General features: G+C 36.1%; 1 protein-coding gene across 2 annotated transcripts in view; it reads left to right on the forward strand.

Annotated features, from left to right (window-relative positions):
• LOC145688413 (uncharacterized) overlaps window positions 1-19378 on the forward strand; it is a 57416-nt gene that overhangs the window by 23920 nt on the left and 14118 nt on the right. The window contains exon 2 of one of the 2 annotated variants that reach the window (XR_014131898.1): window positions 11839-12603. The exons of the other annotated variant lie outside the window; for it this stretch is intronic. The gene's annotated coding sequence lies outside the window, so the exon portion shown is untranslated. Of the gene's footprint in view, window positions 1-11838; window positions 12604-19378 lie in introns of those variants that run through there. 2 annotated transcript variants of the gene reach the window in all.

The following is a 19378-nucleotide window of genomic DNA, read 5'->3' on the forward strand; positions in this document are numbered from 1 at the left end:
AAAAGGATCTTATGAGTTCTTTCTCAACAACGAACAGCATTAAATAAGAAAATTAAGATACTACTTCAGAAAGATGGAGAATTCATGCCATTTTAGTAGGTCCGGTCTTGGGAGCTGTAGCAAGTACTATTCTCGAAAATAAAACAGATCAGGTTTCGTATAATGATTTTTGTTCCTGAAAACACTATACAACAATTCCAATCGCACGTTAAGTCCAGGGATACACATCAATCCCGATTAGATGAAGAAATGAGTACTACTTCACAATGCCGTGATCTTAGTGTTGAAGAAAAATGTATCAGCAAGCATTACATCAGTATTTATAATATTCATCTAAACAGAAGCCTATTATTACCGGTTGTCGGACAAGAACATACAACGGCGACGCGGCACAAGTCCAAAAGGCACAAGTTCTAAACGGCGCAAGACCTAAACGGCAGAAGACCTAAACGGCATAAATCCTAAAAATCATTTCGCGTCACAATTCCTAAAAATCATTTGGCGGCACAAGTCCTAAAAATCATTTCGTGGCACAAGTCCTAAATGGCACAAGTTCTAAACGGCAATGAACATAAAAATCTCTTGTGACGCTATCATCGCGTCCGTGCCAAGAATACTGTCAATCTGTTAGTCAAAATTTTAGATACACTGTTTCATATTACAGAACCTTAGTTCTTACAAGTAATTTCTATAAATAATATTCTATCGTTCTGAACTAAGAAATAAATAAATAAATGAAGCCCTTTGTTCTTCCGGGGACGTGGTACAAGTACTAAACAGCACAAGTCCTAAAAGGCACAAGACCTAAACGGCATTGGACCTAAACGTCACAAGTCCTAAAAGTCATTTCGCTTCACAAGTCCTAAACGGCACAAGTCCTAAAAATCATTTCGCGTCAAAAGTCCTAAAGATCATTTCACGGCACAAGTCATAAACGGCACAAACCTAAACGACAGAAGTCCTAAACGGCACTGGGCCTAAAAATCTTTTGTGGCGCTACCACCACGTCCGTGCCAAGAATACTGTCAATCTGTTAGTCAAAGTTTTGTATATACTGTATCATATTACAGAACCTTAGTTCTTACAAGTAATTTTCATAACTACATATTCTATCGTTCTGAAATAATAAATAAATAAATAAATAAATGAAACATACTGTCCTTTCTTGCTCTTTCCATTATATATTTCTATGGTGACAAAATTTCAACTTCCTACCAAATGTGATTGCCAGATCTTTCATAATGTCTGTTTTTCTCTATTTCCATACCATTGGCCTCATATTAGTAACATAATAATGTGTTTTAGTTAGGTACGTCATAAATTTTTCTTTCCTTGTGTTGTTCTGAAGTAAATTATTTTTACACATATATTTATTGTATTCAAAAAATGAAATGAAATCTTTGAGTTTTACGTCCCACGTTATGCCGGTTAGGCTAAAGGAGACGGTGATTATGAGAGATGAGTGAAATGGTGGAATGAAGAAAGTGGGAGGAAACGGAAGAACCCCGAGAAAACCCACGCACACGGTGTTTGTCCACCACAAAGTTCACTTGGCGGGGGATGGAATCGAACCCAGGATCCCAAGCACTAGAAGCGAACGCTCTACCACTGAACCACCGTGGCCCTTTATTGTATTTAACTCTTTCTATAGTAAATAGTTGTCATACTCGTAATTAACTACTCCTTACTCGTTATCATTATTAATAATAATTTTAGTATTACTAACATAGCTCTTACCGTTAAAATTAAATACGTCCATAATAGTATTGTGACAACTACTTACTACTTAAATGCTTTATCGAATACTTAAATCTGTACTTTGTAGCAGGAATGGCCACATAAGTTAATTGCTTATTGCTCCCGTACCTCCCTCAAAAGAGGAGGGAGAGGTTTTTGCGGCCGAGATCTTTCAATTATTAGATGCGGAAGCGTTGCCAAAATAAATTATTGCACGAACTTCGCTGTCCTCTATCTTGTTAGCCGTTCTAATTGCCTACGATCTTCACCCGTCACGACCAAACGATTGAATGACAAATTGGCAACACAGCTGAAGTTATTCACTTCTTTTCCGTAAGCAAAGGGAGAATTTCCTACGTTTGAGGTTGGCGGGGGCGGTGCCCAAGTATAGTTCGCACACCTTCCGAGGGCATAGATGAGATAGGCAGGCTCTAGCTCATAGTGTCACTAACATTTTAGAGGATCTTTGAAAAGCAACTTAATTGAAATTAATGAGAAACTTAGATATATTTAAAATAAATTTATTGAATACAAGAACATTACGTTTAATCAATGCCGCAACAATGGTTGGGGAATGGACGTATTAAAGTACGAACCATTGAAATAGTGTAGAAGCAATGGCTGAGTTTTTTTTTTTTTTTTTTTTTTTTTTTTTTTTTGAGTTTCTGAGTTTTGCGTCCTTATACAACGTCGTGATTACGAAGGAGGGATTCGACTTTGTAAGATTGACAGATTGCCAGTGGTAAGAAGAAGTGGACGGAAGTGAATGAAATTGTGCACAGATATTGTAGACGTAAAATGAGGAAATACGTGTTTCGTATTTTCCTGGAAAAACGGTTGGGGGCACGGACGAAATATCATATCAAAAATGCTAATATCAAAAATGTTAATATCAAAAATATCAAAAATGCTAATAACAGTATGTCATAAGTGCCTAAAGGACATGAAGAACTGCAACGAAACTTTGTGTAGGGACAATACGCAAAAATTTATTAACACGGATTTTTTTTTCTTCGGAAAAACGGTTCTAGGGCCAAAAGCACCCATTAAAAATTTTGAAAATTGACCCCCGAAAGACAAGAAGAATTAGACGAAGTGAATGAAATTGTACACAGATATTGCAGACTTAAGACTAGGGTATACGTGATTCGTATTTTCCTGAAACAAAAGAAAAAAAGAAACTTTTAGGTAGACCGAAGCGTTGGTTGGCGGAAAGAGTGGACCGAAGAGAATGAAATTGTTTGTAAATATTATAAATGTAAAAAAAGGCCTTTCGCGTTCAACAAGTGGCCCCATCCGATTTCTTCAAATTTGGCACATCAACAGTAAGCATAAACAGTATAGCGTATTTATACTGTTTTCGGGAGGCGCCTTTTATCTTACAATTTCTTTCCGCATAAACAAAAACACGTGTCGATTTATTTTCTGTTTACTGTTGATGTGCCAGATTTGAAGCAAATCGGATTCACACACTTGGGAAATCCGAGAGGTTTTACTTTACACCTACACACAATTTCATTTCCTTCGGTCCACTCCTTCCTCCGCTACTACGGTAATATTTACTTTTTTTTCGGAAGGGGCCTTATCCTCAAAACTGTTTTTCTGCACAAACTAAAAACACGTGTTCATTTTCTTGCACAAAGTTTCGTTTGAGTTCTTCATATCCTTTACAAACTTCTAATATATACTTATTTGCACCTTTCGTATTTCGTATTCAACAATTTAGAAGGTCCGTACCCCACCCAATATTCTTGTTTTTCATTTTTAGGAAAATACGAAACCTTATTCCCTCATTTTAGGTCTACAATATGTGTTCACAGTTTCATTCACTTCGATCCACCTCTTCTTGCCTTTCGGGTGTCAACTTTCAAAATTTTGATGCGGAACTTTTGCCCTCTAAAAGCGCTTTTCCGCAGAAAGTACAAAACACGGCTTCGTTTATTTTATGTGTAGTATCTACCTGCCAAATTTTATCAAAATCAGAATGTTACCATTGGGAAGAGTTAAATGTTGGCATCATGTGTAAGTGAATTACAAAGGAGTTCTTCTTCTGTAGGAAGAGGGTGAAGCTTTTACTTGAAACAGTACTCCCTGCTTGTGTAGATGCTAGCGCGTGACTTGCAGACAGGGTATCAAGTTCGATCCCCACTGAAAGTTTATTATGCAGTTTTTTTCCTCAAGCTTAAAAGCTCCGTATATAATTGGTACATCTTTAAAGAAATTAAAATTTCAAGTGTTCTGGAATTTATTAATGTAGAAAAAAGGACTGTTTTATATAAACATGTCTCCATATTAGAAATTTTAGTTTGGAATTCATGATTCATTCCCGTTCTGCCTAAAGGCCCTCCAGCACTTTGTAGAAAATATTTTAAATTATGTTATCTTTAGGAAGAACGGGAATTCCCGTTCTCCCTAATCTTAAGAAAGAGGAAAATTTATATTGGTAGGATTTTTTAAAGGGAAATGTAGCACCGAAATACTTGACTCCTAGCGTGTTTTTATGTACATCGGAAGTCATGTAGCTGCATATAATGGCTGCAGTAACGACAGCGGGGACAAAACCCAAGCGATAAAAAATCCAAGAACAATTCTGACAAGGGGGAGAAAATCATATGAACAGCATTATATGAATATATATTTGATTTACCAGTGCTCGCCCTATATTATTATTTTTTCCTTCAATTGTCACATTTTCTTTCTTTTAAAATACAAAAAAAAACAATAAAACTTATTCGTAAAAATGTTGTAATAAAAGGATAGATAGGCTTTAATTATTTTCACACACACCCATATAAAAAGTTCTAGGTATTCCTATTTATTATACATTTAATACATTTGAAATACGTTCATCATGTTATTTTTAGACCATTGATTTTAATTATGAAAACTAAGTGTGATGTTACTTGATTATTTTTAAACGTTCCTCTTCATGACGTAGCATATAGGAGTCTTATTTTGAGCGTTGTATAAATATTTATTTTAATTCTGAAATACTGATCAAGATATTTTTTTTTATCAAAGATCAAAATATGAAATATAGTCTATACTTACTAGAGACGTGTTCAAATTATTAGACTCAACATTCAGTTTCTGAATATTTTACAGTTCTTACAATATAACATCAGAAAACGCCTTTCAACTTTGTGCAAATACTGTTCTGTAACTCTGTTATTATTTCTTTTGGTCATGGCACAGGCTTTTCAATATCAATTAAACAAATACGTACGTGACATTTAAATATAAATGTCATACAGTGTGTGTATCTAAATTGAAAACAACAACAACAACAAAAGAAATGGAATACTTACAAGAAAATTATCTCTCACACAAAGATTACTATTTCATGTAAAATCCGTTATTCTTTATTAAGTCTTTTATCCTTTGTGACATGCTGTATACGAGTTTAGCACATTTTGACTTCAATTCAGTATCATGATACCATAAATTGTTGATCTCCTCGATCAATTAATGTTTGGTTGTAATATGCTTCTTCTTTAGATTTTCCTTCATGAAGCTCCAGGGGTTTTTAAATCGGGCACATATCAAGACTATTGCCCGGCACGGAAGAACACTAATTGCGTTGTTCTCGAAGAATTTTGTCACAGTTTTGCCCCGGTGGCATGGGGCTTCATCATGCATAAATATGAAGTGTGCGTCATCAAACCAGATTGCAGTCTGGAGAAGCAGTTCTTCTTGAAGAACTTGTAGGTATTGGTCGTGCTTCATTGTTCCCTCTAATATAGAGGAGCTTGCCCCAGTACCGGACACCTGAGTTTTTTTTCTATTTGCTTAAGAACCAATAAACAAATTGATACAAGAAAACACAATGACAATAATCACAGAATATTTTTTAATAAGATTTCAACATTAGCCTTTTCGATTCTCTCAAATGCTCAAAATGGCGTTGGTCAAAAAACTGTTCCCAGTACTGGACAGATTACTATAAATATCAAAGTGAGGAGTGGTGCAAATTATATATTGTAGTTATGAAATACAATTTATTTGCTATGTTAATAGTATTACATACTCCAGTTCTTACAATATTAGCTGACAAATGAGTTGTACTCTCTATTAGTATTTTCTGTTTAAAAGTATGGAAATTGAGAAGAAAATTTAAAAAATCACAATAAAATAGTACTTCACTGCAACAATGTGTCTCTCCCTATTGAATTGTACACAAAAGCGACAACTGTTACAACCGTAGGCACAAGCAACATATTTATACACTTCTACAAAGATAATAAAACTAGGACTATAGCAACAATAATGTGTAGGAAATTAAAGCCGAAAGATTTTTTTTTAAATTAAGTGCTTCATCTCAGTATGCTATCTGCTTACAATTTTCACAAATGAAGTAATCAATATTTTCACTGTCGGTACACCCAACATGTGACCATCTTCGTCAACTGCAGCACTGTACTCAATCCTCATCGAAACCTCCACAAATAAGACACTCCGTGAGAGTGTTTTCCTCTGCTTTGTCCAGCAGCTCTCTGAACATTACAGTTTCCTGCTAACACCCTATCCATAGCTTTCTTCATACTTTACTCATTAATTTCCCTTTCTTCTATGTAGCCATCCTTGTACCAAGATCCTAGAAATCAAGTCCACCCTAATTATCTTCTCAACTAAGACTAATTGGGTAATTTCTTCCGCCCGGTACTGGGAACATTCGGAATGTCCGGTATTGGGACCACACGGTCTATGAGAAAAATACTATCAACTAAAGACCATGGAAATAAAGCCATGGAATTCTTCCATACTGTATGCTTCTTTAATTATTAAGAAATATTATGAGCGTAAGATAAATTTAATTCATTTACCTGATGAGGGTGAAAATCTTCTGTAAAAGTTATATGTGTAATGCAATATAGCAGCGAGGATCAATTTTCAGCGATTTACTTGAGACTGGCGCGCACGATAGTCAAGCGGCACCAAAGACTTACCCCTGTTGATAAATGCTACAGACGCATGTAGAACAGCTACTGCTCTGCTAAAACTAGTACTGTCCGGCACTGGGAAGAGTCCGGTACTGTGGCAAGCTCCCCTATACAGTTTGTCAGGCCCGAAGACAAACATCACATCCCAGAAAATGATTGAAGTAAGATGCTTCACTGTTCGTTGAGGCAATTGAGGCAGAGATCGACGTCGCACATATTGTGAATATTCATCAGACACGAAGACATATGATTCATCACTGAAATTCCTATTCTCCAAACATCAGCAGTCCAATGTTGTAGGCCTCGTGCACATTCGAGGTGCTTCTTTGCAATGATTGGAGTAATTTTTGCTTCTTTGCTTTTATTCCCTCAACACAAAGAATCCTTCGAACATTTTCAGGCGAAATATCTACACCATACTCAGCCATTTTTATGCTTAAGTCTATAGAAGTTGCGTTTCTGTTTCCGAGAGCCAATCTTTTTAGTTTTTTTTATACCTCTTAGCGATAGGTTTGGATCTCGTCCACACTTCCAAAGCCTATCTTGCTGATACATTTGCTTCTTGCTCATCCCAAAAGAGATTTTACTCACAAATTTTTGCCCTATCTCAACCTTAATAGTAATTTGTCGTTGTGTATATCTTCCTTCCGCCAAAAGCGTACGACTGCAAGCACAATACTTGAGATTGTAACTTGTTGTTAGAAGCCACAATAGCTATCTACAACTGAAATATCACTTTCAAAACTCTCTCCCCTCTAGTAATGCCTTCTGCTGTTCAACGGTGATATCACCACTTCAACTGTAGAGTAAACAAATGAAGGATTCTATATTGGTGGTTTAAACCACTAAATTACATGTTCCAGAACTCCGTAATTAGGACTGCAGCATCAATTTCGCATTTTTCGAGGGCGATTCCAATAATTTGAGCACCCCTGTACAACAGTCTTACGTGTCTTATTGAGTTTTCAGTACTTTAAAAAGGTTACTTCATTAAAGTAAAGAATTACATATAATATTTTAGGTGCATGAACCATAATCATCATAGGCACTCAGCCATTATTGGCAGGTCACTTGCTGCAACTGAGAACCTTCCATGCTCCACAGTCTTCCGCTAACCTCTTTCCCTTCCAGTATGATTTTTCTGTTTTGATATCGTCCATCATTTGTAGTCTCCTTCGCCCCTCCCTCTGTCAAAGGTAGATAGTTGAAGAAAAGAATAATCACGCGCCTATGATTCTGTCGCTTGATTTTAGTTCATTTTGTCCAAATTTTCAAGGTCTTGTCCTCTTGGATTTTGACCTGCGTTCGTAATAATATATTTAGTAATTCTAACAAAGTCTGTAAGAAGAATAACCATATCTTTAAGTTTCATCACAAATTTTAGATGTTATTCTACTTTTTATTTTCGGAAAAATGACTAGGATAAAGTTCTGTCATTAGCAGTATTATTCACATCTACATTAGTAAAAATGAATGTAATTTCTTTTACACTTGCAGGGAAATGGGAAACTGATTGATTCAGTTGCAGGAAAGTCTCTGACATTGTGACTGAAACGAATATAAAACAAACCTAGTTCGGCATAATATAAAGTCATTTCACATCAAAATTTTATTCAGTTTTCCAGAAGTTCATTTCCAACATGCTAAGGCTCTCAGCACGTAAAATGTGTCACGGTTGGCATCCTCAAGAGATGTTTGGCCACATATTAAGTGACAATGCACAAGAACTCATAAAGAGGACCTTAACAAAGAGTCTTAGTCTTGTACATCACAACTCCTTTTTCAGCATCACCTTATCAGCTGATTTGTCTTCTATACTATATACGATAACATATTTCTATTTTCATATTTATATTTTCAATGTACAAGCTTGTAAATAGCACCAATAAAAATATCAACATCACATATACAATACTTGTATGTTTTTTATAGAGTTCCAACCAAATCAAAAGGTCAGATAATCGGGGATAAGGACCGTCTTATGTACCTTCTTGGATTGTTTGTTTAATGTATGGGCAAACATGTCTTGTGGATGTGACATATGATACCTTTTATTTACTACTATCCTTAGCATTTTGAACATGAATTGCTAAAACTGAAAAAAAAAAAAAAGATTTGAAATGACTTTATATTAGACCGAATTATGTTTGTTTTATGTTTGTTTCAGTTACAATGTCAGACGACTTTCTTTCAACTGAGTCAATCAGTTTTCCATTTCTCTGCAGGTATTTTTATAAAAAATCACATTCATTTTTACTAAAATAGATGTGAATAATACTGCTAACAACAAAACTGTATCTACTCATTTTTCCGAGAAGAACAAGTACAATAAAATTTAAAATTTATGATGAAACCTGAAGAAATAATTATTCTTCTTACAGAATCTCTTACAATTGAGAAGAAAAAAATCCTTGAAGAAATCCCACCCTGTACAGAATTCCCCACCTCCAAAGATTAGGCAGAACGGGAATTATTGAAGCTTTCGTAATCTGGAAATAAACATTTGGTTTGCTTTTGATATATAAAAAGCCTGCTCCCTAGAGAAATTTGCAGGCTACACTCCTAAATGACTATGTAGTGGTTTCTGCAAACGTATTGCATTGCATATTGCATTAGTAATTTAGCGTTATTTGTTGTTTTTTTTTTTTTTTTTTTTTTTTTTTTTTGCTTATACATATCAACTCTATCAAAGCACAGTGTGAAATATAGTAACTGTATTGCATAATAAATGTTCTTTGTTCAATTTTAAATTTACTGCTTTCTTAATGAATACAGTTGGTATTTAATGTTCACACGTGAAATGTCTTGTGAGCTTTTGTCCTAATTAAGTAAACTTTGGTGGATTTTTTCCTCCACACAGTATATATTGCAATTTTCAATGTTTGCTTGGTTTCAGAAGTCTGGTAAAATATGCTTTTTAAACATTTTTATTTAATTCTTTTTTTTTAAAGGAATTTGTCTTGGGACTCTCGTATCTCCATTTGAAAGAAACGAATTTCTTAACCAATTATGTAATTAATTCTTAAAATGAAATAGGTTATATTATGTAATTCGTGTATAAGTGCAGAACAGGTAATGAGAATAGTAATCTTAGTATAACCTCTTAGTAATGTTAGTAGTACAAATATAGTTGTTACCGTTGGAATTAGCTAAGTTCGTAACATTATCGCCTACTAATTTCTGCATCGTCTCAATTTCGTATGGTGGTGGCGAATTTCAGAACTAAAGCAAGTGAATGAAAAAGGCACAAGACATAAACGCCTTAAGACCTAAACCTCACAAAACCTAAAAATCATTTAGCGGCACAAGTCCTAAAAATCATTTCGCGGCCCAAGTCCTAAACGGCAGAAGCCCTTAAATGCATAACTCCTAAGCGGCACAAGACCTAAAATTGGGTATAATGCCTATATATTTAGGACTTATGCCGTTTAGGACTTGTGTCGTTTAGGACTTATGAATGTCACCCCATGTAACAACAACAATGTCTAATGAAAAACATTCTATTTTACCCATTGAATCGGAATTTTAACCTCAGTATCGAACACACACAAGGAAGGAAACAGATCTATTAATAAGCAGTTACTAAATTCAAGTAAGATAGATTGGGATAATTCAGAAACATTGAAGTTATATGAAAAAAACAAATTGCAGGTTCAAACACTATAAGGATTTACTCTAATCCTATAGCTTAAAACTTACAGAACTTATTGATTTAAAGGACAGTGAATAGGGTGTTGCATTAACACAAGTTAATAAACCGTGGAGTGTTTATAATGTAGGTGAAGACGAGAAAATTATCATAAACACAGTAATTGATGGTAAACAAGAACGTAATGAAATTAGGAACACGTCAGGATAGCATTCTTCTGCTAAACGTATTTTATAAATGATACGTACGTATGAAAATATACGTATGATATCATAAAAATAAAAATAAAGTATTTATATCTCATACTTTAAACCATGGATGACTGGTACTACAAAAGTATCACAACACATTTTAGGATTTATCAATGAACATTGTACAGATTGTTGTCCTGTTATACAGTGGGCCTCACAAATTTCATATGTACAAAGTCCGTGAGTTAGGCAACCCAACTAACGCCCGCTACTAGATTAATTACACCTGGTAGAGTAGCTAGAACAGCAGCATGAAGTTGTCTCACCTCTTAAAAGCACAAATCGTAAAGAGTATTTTTGTGCACAAGTGGAGTGAAACGCTGGCCGACGAAATGACAAAAGGGAGTATTTGGATACTTAGCAGTGCTGTTTGTATGATACACACGTAAAACTATACACAGATACTTGAAAAATTATACGGATACCAGAGTTGCTGATGAGAAGTTAACAGTCGGGGGACTTAGTTAATCTTATAATTAACTCTAATGAGGATTATACAAACAAGTTTACTTAGGTCATATAACTATACATATCCGCGTATCAAATAACATACGGATATTGGCGCGGGAGTCCCGGGTTCGATTCCCGGCGGGCGCTCATGTGGTTCGGATTCCACGTTAATCAGTAGGTCCACGTCTCATATAGCCTCGCTGCTGAAAGGGACGCTAAACTAAAATCAACTCAACTCAACATACGGATAGATTATGCGGTATATATGGTAGGTTATTTCCTTTTAACTAACCCAAAGCTTTGCGTCGAGTTTCGCGCTAGTCCTACCTGCAAATCAATTAAAAGTATGGATGGATTGTTTGGGAGGAAGAATTCAACCCCCAATGAAAATTTTGGGGGTCTAAGAGGGCATGAACTCCTAGGTTCCAGCGGTGCTGATTCATACGTAATACTACTTCGAAAGAAGAAATTGTTGATTTCATTATTCGTTAAATAATTTTTGAAAATACTAACTATTGGCAATTTATTTGTAAATGTTAAAAAAGAAAAATTCGATAACACTCAAACGAGTTGGAGAACTTATTCCTTATTAACGTATTTCCGTTAGGTTACAAATATAACTGAGGGTTCATGATTTGTATAATATTTGTGAAATTTTACACATTGAGACACAAAGAGAAAAGTGGATAATATAGTGTCAATAAACAACTTGAAAATACACGAAATTAACGGATGATATCAAATATAGAACCATTCACAGACTTAACTCTGTAACTCGTTTTCTCCATTCATTTTCTTTCCTTATTTTCAGGATAACATCATCACTGAATTGCACCACTGGAGATTAGCTTTCATTTAGCAGCATCCAACTGGAGCTCAGCCTTGTAAATGAAACATTTTAAAAAGGTTAAACGGCGAAGGTGGGAATCGAACCCGGGCCACCAGATTAGAAAAGCTACAATTCTAACCACTTTTTTTCTTAATTCTTTATTCAAGAAAATTGCAATTACATAATTAAGCACAGACTTAAGCTAAAAGGAAACAGAAAACAAATTTTAACGTTAATAAATGGTGTTTACATAATTAGCAAAATATTTCTGTTGTTGTTGAGATGTAAAAAGTGACAGACGAGAAATTAAAAGTTTTAGATACATATCAGTATTTCCTTTGATATCGTCCTCAAGTATTAAAGCTGCCGTAGTTATCGTTAACCAGATAATAAGATTGTGCTTTGGTTGCGGAAAATGATTATATTCAGGAAGCAGCAACATGTTCGTAACAGTGACATATTTTGGGTGCAAACGGAGAATGCGGCTTACAATACAACAATATTTGGACCAGATCACTTTGCTTTCATGACATCCTGAAAGACGATGTTCAATTGTATCCTCAGTAGGGCAACGAGCACAATACATAGTATTACTTAGTCCAATGTTATATCTACGTACATTTGTAACAATTAAATTGTGTACAAGAAGAAACCAAAGCGATTTAAGACTAAAAGAAAAAAAATGTCGCCGTGATATTGGTCCAAATTTGCGACCATTGAACACTCGGAAATTGCTGCTGTATTTTATGAACATACCGAATATTGCGATGATAAGAACAATATAGTTGTTTAACAGTATACGTTTCAATACTCATGACTGATTAGAACATAACTTATATCAAGAATAGCATTAGTAAGGTGTGGGTACATATAAGACCAAGGTAGAACACTGGCTGGCGAGTCTAAAGATACATAAAAAAGACATTGTTTTAGTAACACAGCTGTGATTGAAGAATCATACACACAAAATAAAACACATGTACACCTTGTCTCAAAAAGGTTGAGCGCATTCTTTATTGGTGTTTTGAGGCAAAAATTTTCTAAGTCCAGCTTCGGGTATCTTCGGGAAAAAGTAAGCCAGGTTCGAACCTCCAAGCCAGCCTTTGCAATCGGGAAAAAGTTTGCAGATGTGTTTTTCTTCTTTTAAATATAATAAGACTTGTTACCAAGTGTTTAAAAAAGCAACATTGATTGAAATACTTAATGATACAATATTTCGAAACCTTGCACATGCTTGTTTGTCATTTAGCTCTCTATACGTAATGGAGCATTTAAATACGTTAAAGAATCTTTCCATATGTAAAAGAATGCTCAAAGTTAAGAAATAGAACATAATTATCGCCTGAGTACTAAAATAAAAGTCAAAGTAGAACAGAAACAGCGTTTGTCATGGATATGAATGTCATAATTATCTTGAGATCCGTTATACATCGCTAGAAGCTTAGTTCTAGAAGTCCTTGTGTTAGCTCATTGGTAAGCTGTCGGATTTCAAATCATAAGGTTGTGAGTTCGAATCCAATTTGGGTCAATACTTTTTTTTAAAATTATATTTTCCGCAATGCATGAAAAATTATATAAAATAATTACATTAAAATACATAAGTTGTTTATATATAACATAATAATTGCAGAACATAGTAATTATTATGTTTAAAATATAACATCTGAAATAATTTTCACAGTAGGTTGTTATTATATATGAGAATGTTAAATACAAGTTAGGAAAATCGTTTAATAGCAATAAATAAGTTATGTAGTGTATTTATTTGCAGCTATATGTCATACAGATTTAACTTCTCAATATTCTCATTACAGTATGTTATTTATATTCGTGAAATACAGTATATTCCTACGGATATAGAAAGTGTATAAACAGAGTATCCAAAGTCGTATCCTGCTTCAAGACACATAGCTTTTCCCGATCCCCTTAACGTCACGGGAAGAAACACAAATTCTCTTTAGAACGGAATGTCGTTACTTAGAGTCTCATTCGAATACATTGAATATGCTTTTGTGTATTCATCTCTCTCTCTCTCTCTCTCTCTCTCTCTCTCTCTCTCTCTCTTTCGCTTTGTTTATGTGTGTGTGTGTGTGTTGCAGAATATCCCAAGTTGAATACAACATTTGCAAAGTATATGAGCATCATTGTCATCGAATACCAGAAATTGAAAGTCGTGTTTCTTCAGTTTAGGTTTGCGTGTTCATGTTAGCTCACTGGTAGATTACGGACTTGCCACTGAAGAGGTCTTGAGTTCAAAGCCTACAGCTAATTATCATTCTTTTGTTAGTAGGATTGCACAGAAATCGGATACAAGGAGTGGTTTACTTCTAGAAATATTTTCAGAAGCTTTTAGGTAGCCCTGAAAAGGGCTGTTTTCGGGAGTTAAGGCGGGGTCATTAATATTGTGTCCAAGACCCTTCTGAATTTATTACACGCTCCATTCTTCTGGGCATGGAATCTATTACATGGGTGACAAATCTATCTCCTTCCCCTACCTCCAGCCATGCTTCGGAAACAAGATGCCACAGGTCATCCTGAGTTCTTGGTGGATCTGCCTCAGGCCAACTTTCCCTTAGAGTACGCTTCACTTCTGCTCACATATTTTCCATGAGATTGAGGTCTGCTCCACGAGGCGGCCAGTCGATTAAATCAATCTCAGGGTGCCCTGCGAACCATTCCTGAACCACACGGGAATTATGTATTGGCGACTGGTATTGCTGGAACTGAATTACACCATCAGGCTGAAACAGATGGCACCATGATATTACTGATAATGTCTAAGTACTGAGAATTGTCCAGATGTCCTTCAATTCTATGAAGCTGTCCTGCTCCACGACTGGAAATCCAACCCCAACATAAAATAGATACATGGCCACTGCGATTGCAAGCAGCCACATATCCATGGTCATATCGGGTGCCTCTCGGGCGATACACAAAACGGCGTCCCTCCTTTGATGTTGTGAATATGGATTCATCTGAGAAAACTACGTTTTCCCAATTGAGACCCACATTCGCCTGTGCAAACGCGAGACGGTAAATTTTGTGGTCGTCTGAGAGTTTTTCCTTCACGGCAGCAACACGGGCACGTAACCCAGCATGACGAAGGCTTCGCAGAGCTGTATGCTTACTACCAGGAAAGAGAGAAGCTTCCCTTATCTGTCTAGACGTCCTTAGTGGGTCTAACCGGGCTTCGTTTACTAATCTCGCATCTTGGGCTTCGGTTGACACATGCGGACGACCAGGAGATCGTAAATTACCAGTCTGACCTGTAGCACCATATTTCCGAATCCATTGCCTTCCTGTAGAGGCCGGGACACCTACTCGCCTGCTAGCTGCAGTTGCAGAATAACCTTCCAACTCCCATAAAGTAATTACTGCTGTACGTCTATCCATAGTTACCAATGTTCTGAGCTGTGAGAAGAAAGCAATAGCTAAAAGCAAGTACCTGACGTGTGATTGGTTACTTGCACGACACGCCTATTGTGGGGATCTAGCATAATTTGCATGTCTCTAGCACCTAGCATCCTGCCCAAATCTAGCACAATTTCAGCAAGTTATCAAAAAGCCGTAAAACCTGGAGAAGTTGGTCGTGGGAAGAAAAAGAACGGCAGAAATGTATCCTCTTCCATTGATTCATACACTCGGTAAACCATACAGGCAGTCTTATTTTCCTAAGTAAGTTCGGAACGGCTTTGGGCTTTTTTTTTGTGTGTGTGTGTGTGTGTGGCTCCACCCAGGGTTTTCTAATCCTTTAACTCCGAGGCATGGGCGGAGCTATGGGGGCCATTCTCCCCCCAACTTTTTGACAACTTCACCATCTTTACTTCTGACTTCATGATCATATTTATTCCTGAAATGACAGCTCCGAGACCGACCAAAAATCTGCCCCCTCCCCCAGCAGACGATTCCCAACTCCGCTTATGCTGCGAAGTAATTTTCTTTCAAAATATGTAAACAAAAACTTTGCATTCATTTATACGATATATACGCCATTGAGTTTGGCAACGACTGCAGTAATTTAGTTGAGTTAAAATTTTGGTGCGTGAAGTATTGAGTTCTATCCATGCATTCTTGCCCTCTGTGTATTTTAAGTTACGTTATCGTATCTCAACTTTGTTTTTTTTTTTTTTTTTAACTCCTGAATTAGTAATTATGAGGATCTAGCATAATTTGACCGAATCTAGCATAAGTTCGATCAGGTTTTGGAATAATTTCCGAGCTGTGAGTCTGGCAACGCTGGTGGCGAACGACTTGGTCAACGACTCGCGAAAGAAATCTGAAAATGGTGCGCCGTAATAATAATAATAAAAACAGTTTTTTATAAAGGAATATTAATACATACGAAAAGCTGTTTAAAGAATGAATTGTTATACTGACTTTACACGTATAAAAACATATACCATATACCAAACAGATTGAGCGATATGATTATAGCTGTTTTGAGACGAACACTTTCGAAGTCCAACTTCGGGTGTCTTCGGAAAACAGTAAACTAAAGCTGCTGGTTCGAACCTCCAAAGCCAACCTTAGTAATCGGGAAAAGATGTACAGATATGTTTTTCCTTCTGTTAAATATAATAAGACATGTTGAAATGGTATTAAGTGTAGAAAAAAGTAACATTGATTGAAATACTTAATGATACAATATTTCGAGACTATGTATTCACACTCTCGTTTCGTCATTGTGATTTCCATACGGAAAAGAGCATTTACGTATGAGCTCAGTTATATTTCAGAAGCAGCTTCCGAAAAGCGGTCATATTAGCTCAGTGGTACACCACCGAGCGTTTAAATCGTGAGTTCGATACCCGTTCAGATGAGATTCCTTTATGATATTCTACTTTCCTCAATGCATGAAAATTATGTAAAATAGTTACATTACAATTCATCAGTTGTATATATATTTTCATATCATCAGTTGTATATATGAGTTGAATATATATATTCATATCATCAGTTGTATATATCAGTTGAATATATATATTCATATCATTTCACGACATAAGTAATTCTTATCTTTAAAATATAACATCTGAGGTATTCACAGAACGTCGGTGTGTTATGTGTGAATATTGAATACAAATTTTAAAAAATCGTGTAATAGCAATAAATAAGTTATGTAATATATTTATTTGCAGCTACTTTCATCGCAGATAACTTCTCAATATTCGCATTACAGCATTTAGGTAGAGCATATCGAAAATCGGATCGTGGTTCAAGACAAAAAACTAGTTAGCCCCAAACTGTCACGTAAGAAATTCACGAATCGCAAAAGTAAAGGGAAGAGATTGAGAGCGGTAATTCCTTAATCGCTCTCTCTTAACTCTCTCTTATCTGCATTTATACATATAAAAGTGTATGTATGTATGTTCCATCATAACTCATGTATGCCTAGAGCAGGGTATCTCAACCTGGGAGTCGCGGCCCCTAGGGGATCGCGAAGATAGGCGGAAGAGACAAATATAGTTAGAATCTAATACCAGAAATTATTTTTAAATATTATTTTTAATTTTGTTCTGATAGGCATACTTTTATTTTTTATACACACTGTAAAGAACAATAAAAAATAAGTCTACTGAACATTTTCAAAGGGTGTAGAATTCGTGTTACTATTCGGTTCAAAGTCTCTTGTCGTCGCGAATTCTGTCGAGAAATTTGAAGCTTAAAATATACAAAACGATAATCATGCCTGTTGTTCTGTATGGTTGCGAAACATGGTCGCTTACTCTGAGGGAAGAACATAGACTGAAAGTATTTGAGAACAAGATCCTTAGACGAATATTCGGACCCAAGAGGAACGGGAATGGGGAATGGCGAAAACTTCATAACGAGGAACTACATAATTTATACGGTTACCCAACATTGTTAGGGTCGTCAAGTCTAGGAGGCTTAGGTGGGCAGGTCAGGTAGCTAGAATGGAAGAAAGTAGAAACGCTTTGAAAGTCTTGACTGGAAGACCAAACGGAAAACGACCATTAGGAAGACCTAGGGGCAGATGGGAGGAAATATTAAGATGGATCTCGCTGAGATAAGAATACAAAGTAGAAACTGGATCCAATTGGCTAAGGATAGAAGTCAGTGTAGAGCTTTTGTGAACGCGGCATTGAACCTCCGGGTTCCATAGGCCATAGAGTTAGTTAGTTAGTAGAGTTGTTTAAAACTGAATTTAAATCAAAGAGGTATGATATAAAACTAATGAGAACTGTATATAGAAATACTAGAAAAATACACATGAAACAAAACCTGCACATTGAAATACAATTAAAATTAAAACCTAATGAGATACCTAAGCATGGTGTAATTTCACTAGTGCAGCAATGCCCGGTTCAATCTTCATGACGAATATTATCAAGCCGTTTTCAACTGATAAGCGATTTCTTATCTTTGTTTTAATGTTTACCATAAAAAAAAAAAAACACTTTCGCACAAGTACGATATAGCAAATGGAATTATTACTTTTAAAGCAGCAATCACCAGACCAGGATATTCTTCTCTCCTCATCAGGCAGAACTTGTCCAAGTCTTCGTTACAGAAAACCAGTTGCAAAGACTTGTCGCATGATCATTCTATTATTTGGTCAAGAAGTTGTGGGCTTAGATCGAATACGTTAATGGCCTCTTCAATGAAGGAGTTTAACATCCATCTTGAACCAGCACCTTCGTCGTTGGGAATATAGATATTACAGTTACTGTATCCACTGTCAGTGCCGGGCGCCGAAAAGAGGGGCCACACATTTCGGAGGAAGTGTGTTACTCAAGTTAGGAAAGGAAACAAAAAAAAAAATGGATTCTACTATTATAGAAATAGGTATGTTAAAAATCCGTGTACAAACATGAACGTGTACAAACATGAACGATAGATGGTTAGTAAAGGAATACTAAAAGCTAGTTGACTGCCGACGTCGGTAGTCATGAAGTCTACAAGGCAAGGACATCGTTCATTACCCTAAGCTGTAAGCGTCGGTGGACTACAGATGGTCAACTATTAACCTCTCGCCAGAAATTGGTGGCCCCGCAGCGACGATCCGTGATGGCCCAAGTTCCATATTGAAAACTTTACTACCAGCGGCAGAGACGCGATGAAACGCCAACGAAACACAAAATTACTCTCCCAAAATATGTTAAAATGCCTATATGTGTGATTTGTTTATATTTAGGTGAAACAAAAAAACACAAAACAAATACCCCGGGGTGGACGCGAACTATCAATATTACGATTACTAGGCACGTGTTCTTCTGACTTCCCCACGGAAACGATCAAAAAAGGCTTGGTTGTTGAAGGATAAATCATTGACGTCTTAATTTAGCCAATCAGACAAACCCCTACATCTCGAGTTCTAGGAGGTCATACCGTGAACCGTTTCAGATTTGTTGCTATCTGGTGGAGTACTATCCATGCGCAAAATTTGAGCATAATAGCCGACATGCATCTTCGGTGCCTCTTATCTTTAGTACAATTTTAACCAGAGATGGTGTGGGTCAATGAAAAGTTGATCCACGACCCACCATGACCCACTATGACC

This window comes from Thermobia domestica, chromosome 6 (genome assembly GCF_964235325.1).
Source record: "Thermobia domestica chromosome 6, izTheDome1.hap1.1, whole genome shotgun sequence".
Classification (NCBI taxonomy): Eukaryota; Metazoa; Arthropoda; class Insecta; order Zygentoma; family Lepismatidae; genus Thermobia; species Thermobia domestica.